This window comes from Ursus americanus, chromosome 1 (assembly GCF_024610735.1).
Source record: "Ursus americanus isolate L20-20 chromosome 1, mUrsAme1.1.p, whole genome shotgun sequence".
Classification (NCBI taxonomy): Eukaryota; Metazoa; Chordata; class Mammalia; order Carnivora; family Ursidae; genus Ursus; species Ursus americanus.
The window spans coordinates 73,282,287-73,291,905 of NC_142127.1; the positions used below are offsets into that span (position 1 = coordinate 73,282,287).

Genomic DNA, 9,619 nt, shown 5'->3' on the forward strand with positions numbered 1-9,619 from the left:
TCTGTCCATCCAGAAGAATGTTATCTCTGAGTGTTCTGATTTTCTGGTTTTGAATTATACTTAATCATGAAACTCAGGTCTTGTCTTCCCTCAAAGCTCTTCCACTGCGATAACATGATTTACTAGAAAGTTACTTACCATATAACGCAGCTTCAAAGACCAAATCCCCCTTATTTGCTCCTTAGAGTTTTTCATTACAGCAATATGAATTAATGCCAGTTGTTACGCCAGGAGAGATCAAACTGAAACTTCCACAGAAGTCAAGTAACAGGAATCTCACAGGGATTGACAGAAACTGTGATATGCTCTTCAGTGACTGATGGACTCTGCTTTCTGTTTAAAAGAATAATAATAATAAGGTAGCAAAATTGAACAAGCCCCCAGGGCATAAAGCAAACTGTAAAAATAAATACAAGGAGAGTAATTCACAAATTTAAAAATACATAATCAATAAGGATGGGTGAATATGGCAGCATTTTGAGATAGAACTGCATTTTCAACTATTTTTAAAATGTTTCCCATTTGGCAGAACCCCAAATGGGCTTTGCCAAGCACTTTTTCTTCTTAATTTTTAAGTGCGTATGTATTTCAAGGAAAATTTAATCCATATGTTCCTCTCTCATTTACACAATTTATCAAAATGTTGCTTTGAATGAGCCATTTAATGTCTAAGAAAACTGAAATACTTCTCCCCCCATAGTAGTTTTTAGCTTTTTTTCTTTGTGAATTAAATATGTGTTTGGTACTACATATGAAGCTAATTGAAAAATATTCAATTCTGTTTTAATATTCAGAATCATATAAAGTCCGATAAAATTAAAAATAACAGAAGATACATCCCCCTATAGTAATATATTTTCAAGTTTCTAAAAGCCTTCTTTCATTCACATGGTTCCTATAACTCAAGGAATGTTAGAATGAAAAGATAACTCAGAAATGTTAAAGTTTTTTCTCTCACTTTAAAAACTAGGAAACTGAGTCCCAGAGAAATGAAAGAATCTGCCAAAATCACAAAACTAATTAGTGGCAGAGCCAACACATATATCTTCCTATTACAGTGACTTCTTTGGCTTTTCTGATTTTAATTAGGATTTTATCTATATCGAAATACATAGAAGCATCAGTATAATACTAGACCATAAAAAAACGTGGAGCTCACTTCTGCATGAAATGTAGCTGCTTGCTTCCAAAAGACCAACACCTGGACAAGGGATAGGCTGGACATGAAAAGTTCAGCATCTGGTGTTGCCACTGAAAATTTCAATGGCTCAAGGTACCATGTGATCCTAATTGCATCTTCCCGTTACCATCTCCCCAAGGGTAGGTGATAAATCCATTTAAAAGAAAAATTAAGTCCCACTATAGTCTCAACCCTTACCAGTTACATGCTACAGAGAAACAAGCTGATTAGGCTTTAAGGTTAAGGACATTTTTTCCTTCCCTCTCTCTCCTCCTCTTCCTTCTTCTTCTGCCACTAAAGGGGATCACTCTGGGAGACACAAAAGTCTGGTGATGGGCATTCCATGATGTCGGGAGGGTCTGAGGGAAGACATCAGTCCATTGGATACGACCGAGGTACATCTTCAGTTTGCCCTCCATTACCAGTGTCTTCAGGCAAGAAAAAAAAAGGCACAGCTGAATAAAAAACTGCTATCCCCAGGGAAGGAAAAGAACAGAAGACTATTGGGGCTTCCATTTGTTATGTTAGCAGGCAGTCATAAACTACAGACCACAAATCACAATCAAAAGAGCTTTGTAAAATTCTGTAACCTTGTAACTTACCAGTATTTATATTGTGTTACTCTCTGTTTTGTAGCAGCAATTCTCAGCAAAATCTTATTTTTTTTAAATATGATGGGAGGGGGCATATAATATGTGTATGCCTTTTGGGACAAAGGAGAGAATTGGAGGACCATTTCTGGAGGGAGAAACCAAAATCATACAGTGCAGAGCACCTCAACCACTTACTAATTGTTTAACCTTGGGTCTGTTACTTAACAGCCTCTCTTTGTCTCAGTTTCCTATCTATAAAATGGAAATAGTAACAGGACCTACTTCATAAAGATTAGTGAAACAATACATGTAAAGCACTTAGGACAGTGTTTGCATATAATAAGACCTCAGTAAAAAGAACTGGTTGCACTATCATTTTTTTCTTTACACTGAAATAGGAAAATAGGCTGAATTCCCAGGACTCATGGCAAACAAAAAAAGAAAATACAGGAAGATCATTTAGGACTGATAAGGAGATCCAAATCTTAGCAATCGTAAAGCTATTATAAATTTAGAACTGGGATTCTAAACTCAACTATACACTCAAGTGCAAAACAAGCACTCAACTGATGGTACTACAACAAGCGCCCATATCATTAGTACCTGTGGCATTTGAAACATCGTAACCCTACCTTCTATGCTGATCTCCAGCTGTTAAAAATAATAGTAGATTGGACAGCCACTGGAACCCAATGCAAAACACTCAGGAATCTTCTGAGAATTCCTGGTTTGAGAAATGGTAACTTTGGCAATAATGACCTTAGACATTATAACTTTGGGGAGGGAGTGAGATGATTTCTGAGCTTTTTTCTTGGTGAAGTTTTTCTCTCTTGATTGTAATTTGACTGGTTTTACCAGATGATACATGGACTGGAGAGCACCCTGGCTTGAGAAGTGGGAGGACCATGATGGCAGCCTTGGCCTTAGGTACCAATCTGAAGACAACATTCTATTTCTAGAGGGTTCTTGGTTATGTGAAAATGAGGTGAGATTTGGTGGTCATAAATGTCCCCACCACTCTAATAAGTTGTGGACCTATAATGGTATACTTATAAAATAGTGAGATTACTTTTCCTGGCCATCATCATTCTATCATCAGAATAGATTTATATAGCACCTTTCTTTGAAAGTTCCATGCATTCTATACACAATTGCGAAAAGTGAGGAACATGGTGAATACAATATGCTTTTGCATTGGATCTGAGTTCAAATTCGAAGTCTCCCACTTTACCAATGGCTCAATATTGAGCAAATTACTTAATTTCTCTAAGTCTAAATTTGCTCAATCATTAAATATGGTTCAGGTTCACTTTACCTATTTCATAGAGTTGTTCAAGAATTAAATGAGAGAACATAACTAATGGGCTTACCTCCTAATAGGTGCTCAAATAGAAGAGAGGTATTATTCTTGTTATAGGAAAATAAATAATGGATTCAAGCCTGGAAGAAGGTCTTTCATTGAAGGAAGTGTCAGATGGCATTATGCACATGAATAATGCTCCCAAACCTAAAAGACTATCATTTTTTGTCATGTGCTAATATTATCAGTAGAGACCCTGGAGGAAGTAACATGACGGTGTTGGTTGAATGAATTAATAAAGTTGCTCCCTTCAGCCCAGACTCTTGGACATTGCTGAATACTTTCATAATGTGTTAGAGTCAGATTATATCATACAACTGATCATTGTATCCATAGTACCAGACATTTTGGGCCTAATGGACACAAACATATATTGATGAGAAAGTGAAGTGTTTCATATTTAAATGATTTTTAAAAATTAAGTTTGTTCCTGATAGGTCTGAAATGGCTAAAAAATAATAATTTTTCATAAATGGGAGGCAGTACATGAGAATACACCCAAAGAGGCCAATTGTAAGCTATGCATAGCAATAGTGAACAAGTATTCTCTAATCAAAAGGGCTTTACAGATGGACAGCTCCCCCTTGATATAAGGAGACATTAATGATACAATCTATCTTCAAGCTTGACCCAGGGCCACCTTGAAAGGAAGGATACAGGGGCGCCTGGGTGGCGCAGTCATTAAGCGCCTGCCTTCGGCTCAGGGCGTGATCCCGGCGTTCTGGGATTGAGCCCCACATCAGGCTCCTCTGCTGAGAGCCTGCTTCTTCCTCTCCCACTCCCCCTGCTTGTGTTCCCTCTCTCGCTGGCTGTCTGTCAAATAAATAAATAAAACATTAAAAAAAAAAAAAAGAAAGAAAAAGAAAGGAAGGATACACGTGAACTTCAGAAGAGGGAGTCTGGTTGCTAAGATCAGGCAGGACCACTGCGTTTGACCTCTCAGTTGACAGAGGAGGTCAGGAGCCAAGAGGCCAGGGATTACTCTGTCCGCTCTGCGACCTCCCCTGGGTTATTTTTGTTGCCCGAGTCTGTTTCCTATGATGATTACCAATAAAAGCTCTAAAGTAATTTTAAATAATAATGTACATTCTGGAATAGTGGTGGGAAACTGCTCCACACTCTGCAGCCAGACTTGAATGTGGGGAGGAAGATCACAAAGGATAGAGGAAGCAGGCTGAGTCCAAGAGGCCTCTGTGAGGAGGAAGAGAGACGAGCAGGGGCCGAGAAGGGATTCTGAGAACTCCAGATTACAGTGTAGTATCAAGCAAGGGAACTGCTTTCTCTCAGTTTCCAGCAATACAGGTTTGGAGGGTTATTTTCTCCAGGTTTGCAATCTATTTAATCTATCTGTACTCTAGTACATAATAATTCTCACAATTTTTTCACAGTGCTTTCTGAAAGAGTTTATTTTCTGGGTTTGGGAAATGCTGAGAAGTCCAGCTCACTAGGAAATAAATTCAACCTGATTACTTAACCAAACTTCCTGAATGGCCAATATATGAATTTATCTCCAACTCAAAAATGAACAGCGCATTGTCTTACCAAATATCATCATTTCCTGCCTTTGAGAAGAGACTAGAAAGACTTGTGCTGAACCATTTCAGAGCATTTTAGATATGTCTTCTGCTGAAACCTGGAAATCAAAGCAAAAGAGAAGAAAAATAAATATATAAAAACAAAATTTGTGAGCTTTGGGAAACAAGTGGTTTTGGGGAAAAGCTAATTTTCAAAGGTCTCCATCTGCCCCATGGCCACTCCCTTCTCTTCTAGGACCTTTCCGCCTCTCTTCATTCAGTTTTGAGTTAGAAATACTGGAACTGATCACTTTTCAGCCTCAATAAGTCCTTGCTAATTATTTTAACATTTCAGGTTCAGGAAACCCAAACCCAGTGTTTGTTAAGTGCTCTTTGCCTTGATTTGTATGCCCTCTTATATTTCAAGGGAAGTTGGGTCCATGTGTTTCTGATTCATTTTTACTTAACTCATCAAGACATTGTTTCATGAAGGCCATTTGATGTCCAAAGATTCTGCTGAACCTTTTGTTTGTTAAGCCATACAGCCAGTGAAGCAATATGCAGTTTATAACAAAAGAACAGAATTAGGAGACCCAGGAACTAACCATCCTACCTCTGTCCCTCATGTGCTTTCATACACTGATGAATCACTTTTCTATACATCTGTGTTATCTGGGGAGTAACAACAATGTTTTATGCAAGGTTTAGAGAATTTTATAATAAAATATAATCTTGGAAAGTCTTTTGTTAAGAGTAGGTCATGTTATAAATCAATACCAAGTTGAAAGAATGAATTTTTGCCTGGTGTTGAGGCTGTTTTACTAATTTTCCTGGCTAAGTACCACAACTCAAAATTAAAATTTCAAATGGTGATTAGACAAAACATAATATTTCACCTGAAAGCATAATTCTTATATGGCTCTATATACTGGAAGAGTTCTATATTTTCTACTGGTTTCCTTTTTGAGCTAACAATCACACCACCAATCTGTTTAACAATTTGGAGAAAGTTAAGAGGTAGATATTTGCCATAGAAAGACATTACTGTTTTTTACTCAAAGGCAGAAATTCTTCTAGTGTTTTATCTTGGAGTATGGAATACTAAAGTCAAAGTTCCCCTAAATGGAATGGCAACAAATTTAGCAGATATCAAGAATAATATAATTTGTTTTTATTCATTCATTCCAGTTTTCCACTGGGCTCATTATACTACAGTTAACTTGCCGGTCTGTGGGTTTTCAGGTGGCATCCTGATAGTTTACCAAGCCTCCAGGGGGCAAAATAGGATTCAAGAATCAGTTCTGACAGGGTCAAAAGCAGAAATCAAGGGAGTTCTCAATCAAAATGAGAAGGAAGTTACAGGAAACATGTTCAGGCAAACTAACAGGATTTACCTTTTTGGCTTTTAGTTCAGGAAGGCATCTAGAAAAAAAGAGAGTGATCAGAGGGTTGATGAAGACCTTTGAAAATTAGCTTTTTATCCAAAACTCTTGTTTCCCAAGCTCAGAAACTTTGTATCTATCTATCTATCTATCTATCTATCTATCTATCTATCTATCTATCTATCTTCTCTGGATCACTTGATCTCCAATCAGGGCCCTGGAAAGGGGCCCAGGCAAACATGGCATAATCACCACCTAGAACAGACTGAGACACACAGGCAGAGGGTCAGTAGACATGGATGTCGTCCCCTTTTCTCAAGCTTCTGAGGAAGAAGAGTGGTTGGACTGAGCATGGCCAGATATACCATGGGTATGCTGCAGGAGAGGCACCTAGCCCCTCTTCTGGTCTTTTTGTAGAGTTTGCACGAAAGCATATAAGGGGAGTAAAACAATGTAAGTTTTGTTACTAGCTGCTTACGGGAAGTACATATCAGGGCTGGGTCCAGCACCAATATCCCTTGGAGACCTTGTGGCAAGTTGAAACCAGCCATTGACCCTCCTGCTGAGGTATTAACTAATACCAGCTGGCTCCTGCCAGGCATACTAGAAAGATTCACTGGACAAGCCTCTTTGTCCCTCCACAATTGGTAAGCTATTGAAACCTATTAGGAGAATACCTACTCCTTGCCCAGGGACTGGGATGAGGAAATCAAGAGAGACATAATAATATCAGTATTTGATTCATGGTAGGGGGAGGTGGGACAACTAAAGGCTAGCCTTCCAGAGTTCACAGTCTAGTGAATGATGTCAGAACAAATACTGACCACACAACATGGAAAATGATCTCATAGAGGTGTGAGCTACAAATGACGTAATGATACCACAAATGACATGGTGATCAACTCTGGTGGCAGGAGGGAGGGTTCTTAGAAGCCTTCCCAAGAAGTATATGCTCATGGGGAGGCAGGCTATGGGTGCGTGTTGAAGAAAGGGCATTCCAGGCAGAGGGAACCACATGTAGGCAGGAGCCTTAATTACAGCCAACCCAAAGAAAGTTTGAAGAAATATTCCCCTCCCACCGTTTTATATATTCTGGAGGAGTCAAATCATAAGAAGCTGAAGTCCAACAGTGTAACACAGTTTCCAAAAATTTCACAAACAATTAAGGAATGCCAGGTCCATTTCAAAAGCCAAGATTCTTTTAGAACCCTTTAGATAATGAATTGTCCCTCAAATGTCTTCTGTCCCCTTCTCCTACCAGAGTGGTCTGGTTGACATCCTCTTCCAATTGGTCACAGAGCTGGGGCAATATTAGCTCAACTGCTAGTTGGCTTGCTTATCTTTTGGTCTGAGTGTTATTTTGTCCCACCTAGTACTCTAGTACCAACCACCCAAGTACCTTATATACTCTAAAAGAAGCACAGAACTCCCTCTGGTCGGGTCAAAGAATATAGCTCCTCTAACAAAACTCAAAGTTCTGAAAATAAGAGAATCCTTCTTGTTAAGATTGATGGTATTGGTTTATAATCGTTCCTGCTTCAGAAGCTGAGAGGCTTCATACTAGTGGAGTCAGTGTCATCTCCCATGATCTGGGTCACCAGAAAGTTGATATACTAAATCATTTAAAGGCTTACATGTCTTTGCCCTAAAAAAAATGACATTCTGTCTGTATCAGTGATGCCACTGCACTCCAATCACCAGCTAACGACTTCCACAGTCACTTGGTAGCCCCTGTCCCTCTCCACTTCCCTTCCTCCTCAGCCAGGCAGCGGATGAAGTGACATTCTCAGTAGCTCAGAAAAGGCTTCAGGGAGTTGTGAATTTTCATATTCATACCTCTCAAGCTGGCATGAGAGTCTTGGCTTTTGCTATTCAATAGGAGAAATGGGAATAAAATTTAGAAGCCCGTAAATAGATTTCTTACGTGTAAATCTTAACATGTTTTGAAAAGCTTGACGCACTGAAGTGGGTGAATCTGGCTGATGTTAATTTAGTGAGAGGGTGTATTTGTTATCGATTGCTGTACAGCAAATCCCCCCAAAATTTAGCAGTGTAAAATAATAATAACCACTTACCTCTCATGTTTCTGTGATTCAAGAATTTGGGAGTCCGCTGGGTGGTTTGGGGTCTCATGAGGTTATCAGCAAATGGTCTCTGGGCCTGGGGTCATTTTGAAGGCTTTTTCACACACAAGCCTGGTGCCCCAGCTAGGAAGACTCCAAAGCTGATGGCTTGAACAAGTGGAGCTCCTCGAGGAGGTCTCTCTACTTGTTTTCTGTATCATGGCAGCTTTAGGGTATCTGAACTTCTCACGTGGCAGCTCAGGCCCTTAAGGGCATATCTCCTAAGAGTATAGAGTAGAGAGAGTAAGGTGGCAGCTGTGTCACTGCCTGCAGTCCACCTGCAGAAGTGTCAGGAGATTGCTTCCCCTCACTCTATTTGGTAGAACTGACTCACTAAGTTTGGCCCATGTTTATGGGAAGGGTAATTAGATTCCACCTTTGTATTGCAGAAGTGTCAAAGAATTTGCAGATTTGTTTAAAAATAATCACAAAGGAAGTCAGGAGGAGGGGAATATCAACTGAAAATGACATATAAAGCTAATTATCATCATTTCCACTGACATGTCTTTGAAATTTGTCATGAATCAAACTCAGACTTTTAAAAATGTTTTAGTATAATTTTTGCCTTTTACCTAGTTTCTAGTTTTTTGTTACATAATTCTTTTTTTTCTTAATGACATCAATTTTCTTTTTAATTTAATTGATTAAATTTTGTTTTGGACCTACTGTATGCTAAGCATGTGCTAATTCAGATACAGATGCAAATCTGTATACTTTCAAGGAGTTCACAGTCAAAATTACAATCCCTTGTGACAACTGCAACATTAGAAGCATAAACAAGGCATAGAGATGAAATAGATATGGGAAAGAAAAATCACCTGATAAAATCGTAACATATATTTTCATTCTAATTCACAGCCTTGCAAAATGAGACCTCAATTGCACCTGTTTTAAATGGGCCATAAATCCTATTGTTAATATTAATTTGAAGTATTCCCAAAGGTAGCCTTTAGTGATAAAGCCAGACAAAGATTTTTTGAGGTTAAAACACAAAGGCTTAAGCATAGGATTCTCATCTAGGTATAAATTATTGAGACGTCATTTGGTCCAGCCCGTGCATCCAAGCAGATCTCAGCCCAGCCCAAATCTATAGAAATCTATCCTACTGTTTTCAGGAGAGTGCTGCTAGGAATAGCTCTTGTATCTCATACGGTGAAAGATATTTACTACACTGCAGGAGGCCCTGATGTACCATCAGGTACGCAACCGTTAAGAGGAAGCCCATGCAGAAAGAGAAGGGCACAGGACAGCACCTCAGAAAGGCCACACTCAGAGGCTGGAAGAAGGAAGAAGGTCACAGAAGAGACAAGAGATCGGCAGTCAGAGTTAGGGAGGTAGAGAGGAAAAGAAGAACCAAGACAGTCCGGTGTCATGACAGCCCAAGAAGGAAGACTTTTCATAAGGAGAGAGGTGACAACCCTGTGAATGAACCTTGTAGGTCAAGAAGGATGAAGGCTAAGATCGGTG

At 39.2% G+C, this 9,619-nt stretch overlaps 1 long non-coding RNA gene across 1 annotated transcript; it reads right to left on the reverse strand.

The window, feature by feature from the left end:
- Positions 1–1,385: 1,385 nt before the first annotated feature.
- On the reverse strand, positions 1,386–8,349 carry LOC123798059 (uncharacterized). The gene is made up of 3 exons (XR_006781165.2): positions 8,105–8,349; positions 4,676–4,766; positions 1,386–1,608 (listed from the first exon to the last, which is right to left on the reverse strand). It is a non-coding gene; the product is annotated as an uncharacterized LOC123798059 (long non-coding RNA).
- Positions 8,350–9,619: the final 1,270 nt, after the last annotated feature.